General features: G+C 46.3%; 1 long non-coding RNA gene across 1 annotated transcript in view; it reads left to right on the forward strand.

Moving 5' to 3' along the window:
* Nucleotides 1-10,184, forward strand: part of LOC128331616 (uncharacterized) — an 80,639-nt gene extending 70,455 nt beyond the window's left edge. Inside the window, exons 3-5 of the long non-coding RNA XR_008310369.1 lie at nt 4,075-4,205; nt 7,499-7,661; nt 10,053-10,184. This is a non-coding gene — a long non-coding RNA (uncharacterized LOC128331616). The remainder of the gene's footprint in view (nt 1-4,074; nt 4,206-7,498; nt 7,662-10,052) is intronic.
* The last annotated feature ends 1,559 nt before the right edge of the window (nt 10,185-11,743 follow it).

The raw sequence follows: 11,743 nt of genomic DNA on the forward strand, positions 1-11,743 counted from the left end.
ATCTGGCAGGGCGGGAGGTGTTACCAAGCCCACCGATTGAGGCTGAGGTGAGCTCCTCCTCCTCTGATGGAGTCTCCTCTGAACTGGTGGCCAGGTGAAATACACAGAGAAGCATCCAGACTAAGGTAGTCATGACCAAATACATTGACATGAATGTCATTGAAATGAACGCCATGTCCTGAAGTCTGCAATAAATGCACATCTGCTTGTTTAGAGTGGGACTGTTAGAATGAGGAAGCCACCATCTTCATGAGCTGCTTGTGAGCTTTCCAGAGACAGCTACCTGGTTCCTGCTGGAAACAGGAGGCTGGGATAAACAGAGCTTTGGTTGGGTCCAGTAAAGCCATTCTTAGGGTTTTGTAGCCTTATCACTGGCCCCCAGAAAGACTGGTGCAGCCAGTAATGGCTCATCCTAACAAGCCAGGGCTGGAGGGGAGGGTGCTCTGGTTACCAGCAGTGCTTCTGGTTGTGCCTCTCTCTCCCATCTCGCCATGACATTAACAAGAGCCACACTGCCTACAGGCTGGCCATTCACCAAGTAGAACTGCGCGGGGCCCGCACAGTTCTATCTGACAAATGGTCAGCCTGCAGGCAGCACGGCTCTCATTAACTCTAGGGCACGGTGGGATGGGAGGGAGAGGTGCCAGTAACCCTGGCTCATTAGGAAGAGCTTCAGCCTCATTCAAAAGCACCCTGCCCATGTTTTCTATGAAGATCAGATCTATATAAATATAGCTGAATGTCCCTATGTCTGTTCCCTATACATTCCCACAACCTTTGAGCAAACGGGACCAAACTTTGCACAGTGACTGCCTGGGACCCTACAAGTAACATAGGGTATCCAGAAATCTCAAAAACCATCCTGCACAGACAGACAGGCGGTTATACAGTGGGTAGATCCACAAAAATGTTCCCTATACATTGCCAAACCCTTTGAGCTATTGGGACCAAACTTTGCAAAGTGACTTCCTATGACAATACGAGTAACATAGGGTGTCCAGGAACCCTGACAATCACCCCACACACAGAAAGACAGGCAGATATACAGCGGGTATAGCCACAAAACAAAGAGAAACACTGTGTTGTCTGAGCAACGCCAGGCACTTAAAGCTAGTATATATTAAATGTGAACCTTGTGAGTGGGCCCTAAATTAGACTGCTGCAATGGAAATCCCATCTGTGCACCAAAACAGATTAAATTGCATGATGATATGGCTTCAGTACCCTCACATGCCAAACAATTTGCCTTAATTAATTTCCTCAATGCGGTAACAATGCTATTACAAATCATACCGAGAAGGCAAACAGCACCATTACCTAGTGCAGTGAGGTCGTTTCGCTTAAACAAACATCTCTGTTAATGTTCCTTGCAAAAGAATCCCCGTCCTCACATTCAGCATAAAAAGCTTGATCCCCTGGCAGTCACTCACCTGAAACTCTTATGCCACTAATATTTAAAATAGCTGGAATGAGGCATAATCACATGTATTGCAAGGAAGCTCATATGTGAATATTGGAAAACCCACTGAGAACACTTACGAAGGTGGGAATTTAAATGCAAGTATAATTATGGCTCAATGCGATAAAGAGAGGCTGCATGTAATATGCCTGATCTGAAGCGGAGGGGTGTTATGCATGCTGAGCGCACGCTGTGCATTGAACAAATTGTCGCTTTTTATAAAGTTCAGTGCTTTCATTCCAAGACATAGAGAACTGCAATACCTAAGCCTGGTGGTCAGAAATGGAGGAATTTCTAGACTCCATAGAAATCCTGCAAGAAGAGACACAGTAAACTCTTCGAGAGTGGCGGGGAAGGAGGAAGAGGGGTCATTATGTGGAAAGCACCTATCAGTGTGCTGAGGCCTGGTATCTGTGCACCAATCAGCTGGGATCAACAAGGGAGGAACAGAATGATTGGCTGGAGACTGGGAGACACAAAGTCTATAGCACCGGTGGCTTTCATGGAGAATAAAGAGGAGAGCTGGTCTTGTGGTAGCAAGCATGAATTGTCCCCTTAACTAAGCAGGGTCCCGCCTGCTTTGCATTTGAATGGGAGACTGCATGTGTGAGTGCTGTAAGATATTCTCCTTAGGGGATGGGGCCTCTCTGGGAAGAGCATCTGCATGCTTGCATGTTGAAGGTTCCAAGTTCCCTCCCTGGCATCTCCAGGATGAGGCTTGGAGAGAATCCTTCCTGCAACCTTGGAGAAGTCACTGCCAGTGTGTGTAGACATTTACTGAGCTAGATGGCTCAATGCTCTGACTCCATATATGGCAGCTTCCTAGGTTCCTATGTAACAAAGGTGATTTATTCAAATGTACAGGTTCTCACAAGGTGCAATCCTCATGATCCTGTCAGTGCAACTGCAACGGTCTTCCTCTACATAGAAAGATCACATGGTCCAGTTTGTATCTCTAGGTGGGGTTGGGTAAGTGTAGACCAGGGCTGCACAACCTCAGCTCTTGAGCTGTTTTTGAACAACTCCCAGCATCCTCAGCTGCAGTGGATAATGGTCAGTGGTGCTGGGAGTTGCAGTCCAACAGCTACAGGAAGGCCACTGCTGTGCAGCCTTGGTGTAGACAACACTCAGCTAGACAGACCAATGATGCGTCTCATACCATGACTTGGTATCAGACAGTTTCCTACATTCTGGATCAACTTCCTGTGTTCTGGATCACTTCTTTTCCCAGACAAAGAGTCTAACAGTGCTTGTGTGATCGTGTATCAGCTCCCTCCAGTTCATTTTGAAAAGGCACACCACACTCGCAAGCTTAGAGGGAGCTTAATTACAATCAATGGAATAATTAAATGGAGGAGAAGCACAAAGAAGGTGTTTCGCATAAACCTGCCATGTGGTGGATTTAATACAGGGATGCTTTTGAACAAGAAATCCCCCATGTGTATTCTGAGGTAGTGCTCTTGTGTGAGAGGCATGGACCACATGAGCACCTGTATGACGGAGTCTCAAAACAATAAAAATTTCTCATAGGGGAGAAGGCTTCACACACATCTTGTCTGTCAACTGTCATCTGATCAAACAAATCAGACAGAAGCTGTTTTTCGGGTGGGTTGACACCAAACAGCACTGGCCAACCCTATAGAGTTGTAGCTCAGTGGAAGAGCCAGTGGTGTTCTTTGGACTGGAATTCTGGGCAGAGGTCCAGTCCCCTGCAGATCTGGGGGGCCTCCAAATGCTGACCTGAAGCCTCCAAATGCTGAGGGGTCTGCTAATTTAAGTGGCAGGATTGTCTATGCAGAATGTGGTCTCTCTCTCTGCAAGCATCTTATTCAGAATCTCTTCTAAAAGTAGAAATAAAAAGAGTTTCCAGCTTTCCCTAAGCATGTTCTGTTTGTGTTTGGTTTTTTAAAGTGCATTACAGCTTATCTGAAGGTGGCAGTGGTGGGGTGTGGGAGACCTTTAGGTCCTGGCTCAAAAATTACCTAAGTGCACCTCTGAGAAGAGCACCTGTTTTGCAAGCAGAAGGTCCCACATTCAATCTCTGTCATCGCCAGGTAGGGCTGGGAAACATTCCACTGAAATCCTGGAGACCAATCATTCAGATAATACTGAGTCTGAAGGACCAATGGGACTCAATATAAAGCAGCTTCCTGTGCTTCTATGTTCTCTACTTATATGAGCAACACTCCAAGCAAAGGGTGTGTGTGTGATTAGAATGGTACAGCATATACTCTGCATGCAGAAGATCCCAGGTTCCGCCTCTGGCAACTCCAGGTAGAATTGGGGGATACCCCTGCACGAAGCCCTAGAGAGCTACTATCCAGTATAGAAAATACTGAACTAGGAAGACCACTGGTCTGACTCATTATACGGAAGTTTCATAGGTATTATGGGGATGGGCAGCTTCCGATGTTATAGCACTTGCTAGTAGCAACAGTGGAAGAGACAGTTGCCTTCATGATTCATATCCTCTTTCTGTGATTCCCAGGGGCATCTGGTGGGCAGCTATGGGAAACAGAATGCTGGACTAGATATTCCCTGGCCTGATCCAGCAGAGTTTTTCTTATTTTCTTTACTTTTTCTTATTTTTCTGAAATCAACTGCTTTGTCTACAGGGGGAAAAATGGATATGCATTGCAATTGGATGGAAGAATAACAGCAGTCCAGATGATATGGTTACGGTCATTACAGTTTTAATTTGCAGCTAGCACTTTGCCTTTCCGCTACTGGAGGAAAAAGCAGAAAGGTACCGCAACCCTTTAAAAGACACCACACATTTGTTTTCCCAGACAAAGTGCCTTTTAGAACCTGTGAGAGTTTAGCGGTGCTTGCGAGGCATATCAGCTCCCTCCAATTCATTTTGAAAATGCACGCCACACTCACAAGCTTAGAGGGAGCTTAATTACAATCAATGGAATAATTAAATGGAGGGGAATGTGCAATAGAGAACAGAAATGAATAGGAAGCATATGCGTAAGTGCACCTTTGGGCAAATGCATTAGAGGCACAAGACTGTCATTACCCCTCTCAAATCACATCTCTATTTGCTTACGTGTCTGGGAAAGAGACAGGAGGACACATACAGCTTGTGAATGCTGATCCTGAATTATGCTGTAGTGTGGGGGGGGGGGGGGAGGGAGGTGTTTTCCTCCATTTGTTCATTTTTCTTTCCTGAGCCTCTGCAAACTTGACACTTAAGAATTTATGTTCATATGTAGCAAATACTGGCTGACATCCTAACTAACAAAGCACTGGTGCGGGGGAAGCAGTGCCATTTCTGAAGAGTTCCAGATTGATGCAGCACTGGTGCTGGGGTGTGTGTGTGTGTGTGTGTGTGTGTGTGAGTGAGTGAGAGAGAGAGAGAGAGAGAGAGAGAGAGATATTTCATGACATTCCCTTCCCCTAGAAACCCTCTGTATCACCTGAAAATATGTCCCTGAGGGCTACTCAGCCCTCAAGGACATATTTTCAGGTGGAAAAGTAGGTCACCAAAATTTGGCTTCACCACTTTCAGAAGTGCTGGTGCTTCTCCTGTTGCACTGATGCTTCATTAGTTAGGATACACTGAAATTAATAGGACCATTTTGAAAAATAAACATATATCTCTCCCTCTCCCTCTCCCTCTCCATATGACTTATCCAGGGATATGACTGGGTAAACAAGCACTCCATACAAGCAGGAACTTGGGCAAAGTACATCGATATGGCCCTTATGAAAGCCAAATATGCTACTGCCAAAGGCATGACCAGCAAGAGCACCAGCATCAAATAGTACAGCTAACAGGTGCAGTCCTTGCATTTACTGACCACAGGGATGATTCCATGAGGACGTGGCTGATAGGTTGGGGTCCCTCCCCCAAGGAAAATTGGAAAAATTAGGTGGGGGGCCTGGAGTGGAACACTCATCTTGTCATTTCTGCTAAATAGGTTTTACAGGATTTTGTAGTGCTTCAAAACACCTGCACAGCCTGTTCTACCAGAGAGGATGCCAAGACAAAAGACATGAGTGTGTATAACACAGAAACAATTACTCTATCATGACGTTTTCAGCCTTCTAAACAACTATTTGTTTCCAACCTCAGTCTCCATATTACCATATGGGGTTGCAGTTGTACAAGCCACAGGGATTCTTCTCCTTGTGGTGAGAGGAACACATCAAACTGATCGTGTGAAATCATCCATACTGCAATTCCTACAACATTTGCCCCTTTATCTCCATGACATGAGTAAACAATTAAGAGACTCTGTGAGGTAATAACTGAGGGAGAATACAGACCTTTATTCACTTGACAAGAATATTCCTTGGCATAGCATAAACAGCATGCATTAATATTTTGCTGGAATAACCTATTTGTTTAACTTGTGGGTTAAAAGGAAAATAACTCTCGGATAGGTTTTAATTCATCTATGTAATATTGACAACTGCGCACAATCCCTGAGGGAACTTCCTGCCATGCTATCCATTTCACACTGGTTAGCATAAGCCTGGAGGGCCTGGCTACTGAATCGGATTGATGAGCTTTGTTATGGTTATATAAGATACCAATAAATTAAGAGCCTTTAAAAAAAAAAGGATAGGAAATATAATGTGAAGGAATTCTGAAGCCAAGCCAAGTCCCCTCAGGCTGAAGAGCTACTCCGATGTGTCTGGGGGCTTGTGTGTCCTGTGGAATTTCTGGGTTTTGTTTCTTCCAGTCGCACATCACAAAGTGCTTTTGAAATACGCCATAGATTATTTCCAAAGTGGCTTTGTTGGCATGCAGCAAGCAGGAGGAAATTCAGGAGAAAAATTAAGTCAAAACCCAATGGGGAGGTGGGATGGGTGCACCCTCTCCGTTCAACTTGTAACCAGGCTTGGAAAATCAAATTATTTCCCTTCAGATTTGGAAAACAGTTTTATTCTGAGCTCAACTCTGGGTCAAATCGGTCTTTGTCATGTTCATGTTGATGTTTACTGGGAACACAAGACGTTTACTGGGAGCACAAACTCCCCTGTAAGCCTCCACACAGCCTGCCTGCTTGCCTGCTTGTGCCAGCCTGCCGGCCTTCCTTTCACAATCATCAGGCAGCAGCAAGCAAAGTAAGTAGGCGGGTAGGAGAGCGAGGTGTTTCGAGATGGGTGGGCATTTCTATCTTCTCTGTTTTACATTAAATGGGAGTCAGAAAGGAACAAGCCACCTAATGGCACAGCAGGGAAATGGCTTGCCTAGTGGGGAAGTGGTTGCTGGTTCGAATCCCCGCTGATATGTTTCCCAGAATATGGGAAACAACTATATCGGGCAGCAGTGATAGAGGAAGGTGCTGAAAGGCATCATCACACACTGCACGGGAGGAGGCAATAGTGAACCCCTCTGAATTCTACCAAAGAAAACCACATGGTCACTAGTAGTCAACACTGACTCGAGGGCACAACTTTACTTTACAGATAGGAACACTTGTGGCCGTAATGCTCACCTTGTAATCTGAGGTGAGGATTACAGGTTGTTTGGAGGTGGGTGGGTGGGGTAAAGTGGTGTCTTATCCCGTTTTGGTTAAAATGGTTATGGCCTTGGGGCCATAGTGCTTACCGTGTAATCTGAGGTGAGCATTACTAGTTGCCAAGAATTGTATTTCAAACCAGTTTGGTTTCTTTTAAGCAACATCCCTAATTAGGTGCAGGGACAGGTTTAGATGTAAACCTTATATGCCTCACCTGTTTACCACAGACATTTTCTAGAGTCTAGCCAACTGCCCCTGTTATGTGTTTTAGACAGATTTTAAGGTTGTCTTTTAAACATTTTCTTAGTGTGAGTCCACGGAGAGGCAATTCTTTCGGTTTCAGTGCCTTTCCCTGGTCTGTCGAAGTTCAACCTCTCAATAGGAAGTGAATACATTTGAACTCGAGTGCTCCTGCATGCAGCTGTGTATTGCTTCTTTTCCTTCCCACTTATTCACCTACCAATAGTAAAGGATGCTAAATGTGTGAATTGCCACTTGATTCAAATAGTCCACTGTGAGATTACACAGTCTATAAAACATTCTCCTTTTCTGTTGTTTGAAGGAAACTACCATGGTCTGTGCTCTGCTTCAGAAGCCACTACAGGACAGGCCACTGCAGAGTAAATAAGTGGCATTCAAAGAAGAGCCTTTCAGTAGTGTGTTCAAGGATGAGATCCAGGAAGTGATCACTGACATGAAAGCAGGAATGCTGCAGCTACCAAAAGGTGTTGGAGAGGAGAGCTGGTCTTGTGGTCGCAAGTATGACTTGTCCCCTTAGCTAAGCAGGGTCTGCCCTGGTTGCATATGAATGGGAGACTGGAAGTGTGAGAACTGTAAGATATTCCCCTTAGGGGATGGGGCCGCTCTGGGAAGAGCAGAAGGTTCTAAATTCCCTCCCTGGCAGCATCTCCAAGATAGGGCTGAGAGAGATTCCTGCCTGCAACCTTAGAGAAGCCGCTGCCAGTCTGTGAAGACAAAATAGACCAATGGCCTGACTCAGTATATGTCAGCTTCCTATGTTCCTATGTGTTCATCTCTGGAAATCTTCTCTGCCATTGGCTTGGCTTGAATTTCAGGGTGTATGGAGTCATAGGTACATAGGAAACTGACTTGCACTGAGTCAGACCACTGGCCCATCTACATCTAGCTCAGTACTGTCTGTTCTGACTGGCAGCAGGATATGAGGAGTCTTCCTCAGTCCTGTCAGGAGGTGCCAGAGAGTGAACCTGAGACTTCATGCATGCAAAGCAGGTGCTCTACCACTGAGCTGCGCCCCATCTTCACAGGACCAAACAGGGTGTGAACCCCCCAGGAGAGAGAGTGAACCCACAGGAAGAGAGCTGGTCTTGTGGTAGCAAGCACAAAATGTCCCCTTTGCTAAGCAGGGTCCACCCTGCTTTGCCTTTGAAAGGGGGAATGTATGTGTGAGCACTGTCAGATATTCCGCTTAGGGGATGGGGCCACTGCGAAGAGCACCTGCATGCTTGCATGCAGAAGGTTCCTTCCAAGTTCCCTCTCTGTCATCTCCAGATAGGGCTGAGAGAGATTCCTGCCTGTAACCTTGGAGATGCCACTGCCAGTCTGTGCAGACAATACTGAGCTAAATGGACCAGTGGTCTGATTTGTTATAAGGCAACTTCCTGAGGCGCTTCACACAATCTGTGTGAAGCACCAGACGGAGTTCAGCAGGGAAAGCCCGCTTAGCCAGACGAGCGGCTACTCCAGTCCAGCGCTCCTGCACCCTGCTGTGGCTCTGTTGGGAGCTCCGGGGGTCAGGGGAAGGGGAGCACCATCGCACGGCACCCTGGAACTCTGAACCCCAGGAAGGCACCCCATGAGTGTGTGGTGCCTTCCTGTGGTCCCGCCTCCCCTCCCCTCTCCCCCCACCCCACGTATGCCAGCCACAGCTGCAAGCAGCTGTGGCTGACACACGATCCATAAAACAAGGTTAAAGGAGTGCTCGCTCCGTTAACCTCATTTAAGGGGAGGGGTTTTTAGGTGGGCTAGCCACCAGAGAACCACCAGACTTGCCCGTGAGCCCAGTGGTTCCCACGATTGATAAAAATCAAGCTGGGCTCCATTAGCCCGGTTTTGCTCAATCTTGAGGATTGCTTCCCTATGTACCATGTCGCTCTCCTCCTTTTGTGTGGCAAAAGATTGTTCCACGGGTGGCCACATTATTCCTGGCAGCAGCACGCTCCTCCAAGCAGTATTCACTATTCAGCCACCAATTTTTTCCCCAGCAACACAACACAACACAACACACACACCAGAAAAAAACAAAACCCCACTGCTATTAAACAAGGTAGCATCATTCAAAAATGGCAGCTGGCATGCACTGAGAGGAGCACTCATGCTCCTGCTAGTAATTTCCACCCACACACACATTTTTCCTCATCCACCCCCGCCCCCATCACTGAAATGCCCTCTCATTTCACCACCTGCGCATAGGGTAGCAAAACTGGGGGGGTGGGAGTCTTTTCACATCAGATCTAATTTTCATCAGTGTTACTTGGGATGGTATCACTTTTTGGCTTCTGTCCAAGTCCTTCAGCGCAAATCTGAACTTCAGCCATGTTTTGAAGTGAAAGGATTCTTAAAACAGAAGTTTCTAGAAAGGGGACACTTGACTTTCCTATTTATTTTTGACAGGGGGAAAAGGTCCTTGTTTGTTGTCTTGGAAAAGCCAATAAATGAGCCGAAGGAGGTGGAAACTCTAATCGAGCCATTTCTGTTGTGACCTTTTCAGAGCTGACTTTCTTGTTATTTGGTTTGGGTCTTGGAAGCAAGCTGTATGAGTGAGGCCGCCATTTTAGTTTGTCCTGCCGTAGGCGGTTAGGCAGCAAATATTTCTGTGAGTTTTATTGATATTGTTCAGTCAAACCCCATTGTGGGTCTGCTGCTGTCTGAGTGTAATAGCACACGGTGGTGATTTATTCTCCTAATATAGGAGGGAAACAGGCTATCTGAAAGCATATGCAGGGTGTTAATATTTCACCTAGTGATAATAATGAATCACTGCAGGGTTTGTTTGTTTTTTAAAAATCATACACAGTATTTTATTTGCATATACTATTTGATGGCTTTTTCATCACTTCTTTCCTTCCTTTCTTCAGATGAACAGCAGTTACCCTCTGTCAATTAAAGAGCTGAAGGCCCCACCATCTTCTCAGTTGACTCAGTTGACCTCATAGACTGGAGTACGTTGCCTGCTGCCTATGACAGCTCATGCCATACCTCAATAAAATATATGACTCAAAGGTGCTATGGCACAGTTTGTTTTTGAGAAAATGACAATTGCCTTGCTGAATCCAAACAAAAGTGCCATCCAGGCCATTTTCCTGTCACTAGTAGTATTGAGGCAGATCCCCTTGGGAAATGGGTATTTTTGTTTTAGTTCAATTTGTTTGTTTGTTTATACCCTACCGTCCTCCACAAAGCTCCCTATGGGATTCAAATAGAGGGTAGTTCAGACAATATTCTGAACCGCCCTCTCAAACACATGGGAGAGGGGTGTGTGTGTTCATGTCTCCCCCACCCCAACCTAGCACACTGCCTCCAGATCACACAGGGTGCAGTTTATTTGAGCTACCCCTGAACATCTGAATGAAATACGACATTAATGTAGTATTTAATTTGTGCATTTAGAGGTGGCTCAGATGAACAGAAGAAGGAGAGCTGGTCTTGTGGTAGTAAGCATGAATTGTCCCCTTTGCTAAGCAGGCCCTGGTTTGCATTTGAATGGGAGACAACATGTGAGCACTGGAAGGTATTCCTCTCAGGGAACGGGGCTGCTCTGGGAAGAGCATCTGCATGCTTGCACACAGAAGGTTCCAAGTTTGCTCCCTGGCAACTCCAGGATAGGGCTGAGAGAGACTCCTGCCTGGAACCTTGGAGAAGTCACTGCTAGTCTGTGTATAGACAATACTGAGCTAGATGGACCAATGGTCTGACTCAGTATATAGCAGCTTCATATATTCCTATGTCCCTAACAGCCCCCATGTGATTAGGAGATGGCATCTTGGTGCATCAGGTGAAGAAGGAGACATGCACATCCAGAATGGGCTGGAGAAAATATTATTTGAACCAGATATAATTGGGCAGACAGGTTCAAGAACCTGAGCCGCCCAGCTTCTGGGAGCTGCCTGGCTCACTCCTCACTCCTCACTCCTCCGTATTTCCTTCATTCGCACCCTCGCTCAGAGCAAGGGGAGAACAAAGAAAACACCTGGCCAGCAAGGAAGCCAGCTGGGAAATGAACTCAGGAGGGCTTGTGTTTGCCTCTCTCCCCATTGGCCTATCTCACATCAAAGCCACACACCTTGCATGTGACATCACATGCAGGGGGCATGGCCAGCACCCAGAAAGGCCGGCCCAGCCTTTCTGCATTCATTGCCCAGCCAACCATGAAGCCGGTTGAGAGAACAGCCCACTTCATTCTTGTCTGGGAAATGAACTAAGGGCTGCATAGGCCCTTCTGGGTGCTGGCCATGCCCACTGTGTGTGATGTCACACAGTAAGACTGGTGAAGTGCCTCAAGGAATTTCTAAGCTCTTTGCTCCAACTGGATTTCTTCTAAAGTGGCATTCAAGGCCCTTATCCTGGGAATTACTTAAGTCAGGTCTTGTCCTCAGGAGCAGAGCTAGTTTAGATTGCTAGATATTGGGGGTGGGGGCAGGAGGATGAGGAGATGTGGGAGAGCTGTTTTTGGTGGCAGCTAAACATCTGCCATCACCTCTGCTAACTGGAGAAAGAACATTTTTCAAAAAGGTAATTCTATTATTTTTTAGCAGTGGGGGAGTAACTG

This window comes from Hemicordylus capensis, chromosome 6 (genome assembly GCF_027244095.1).
Source record: "Hemicordylus capensis ecotype Gifberg chromosome 6, rHemCap1.1.pri, whole genome shotgun sequence".
Lineage (NCBI taxonomy): Eukaryota > Metazoa > Chordata > Lepidosauria > Squamata > Cordylidae > Hemicordylus > Hemicordylus capensis.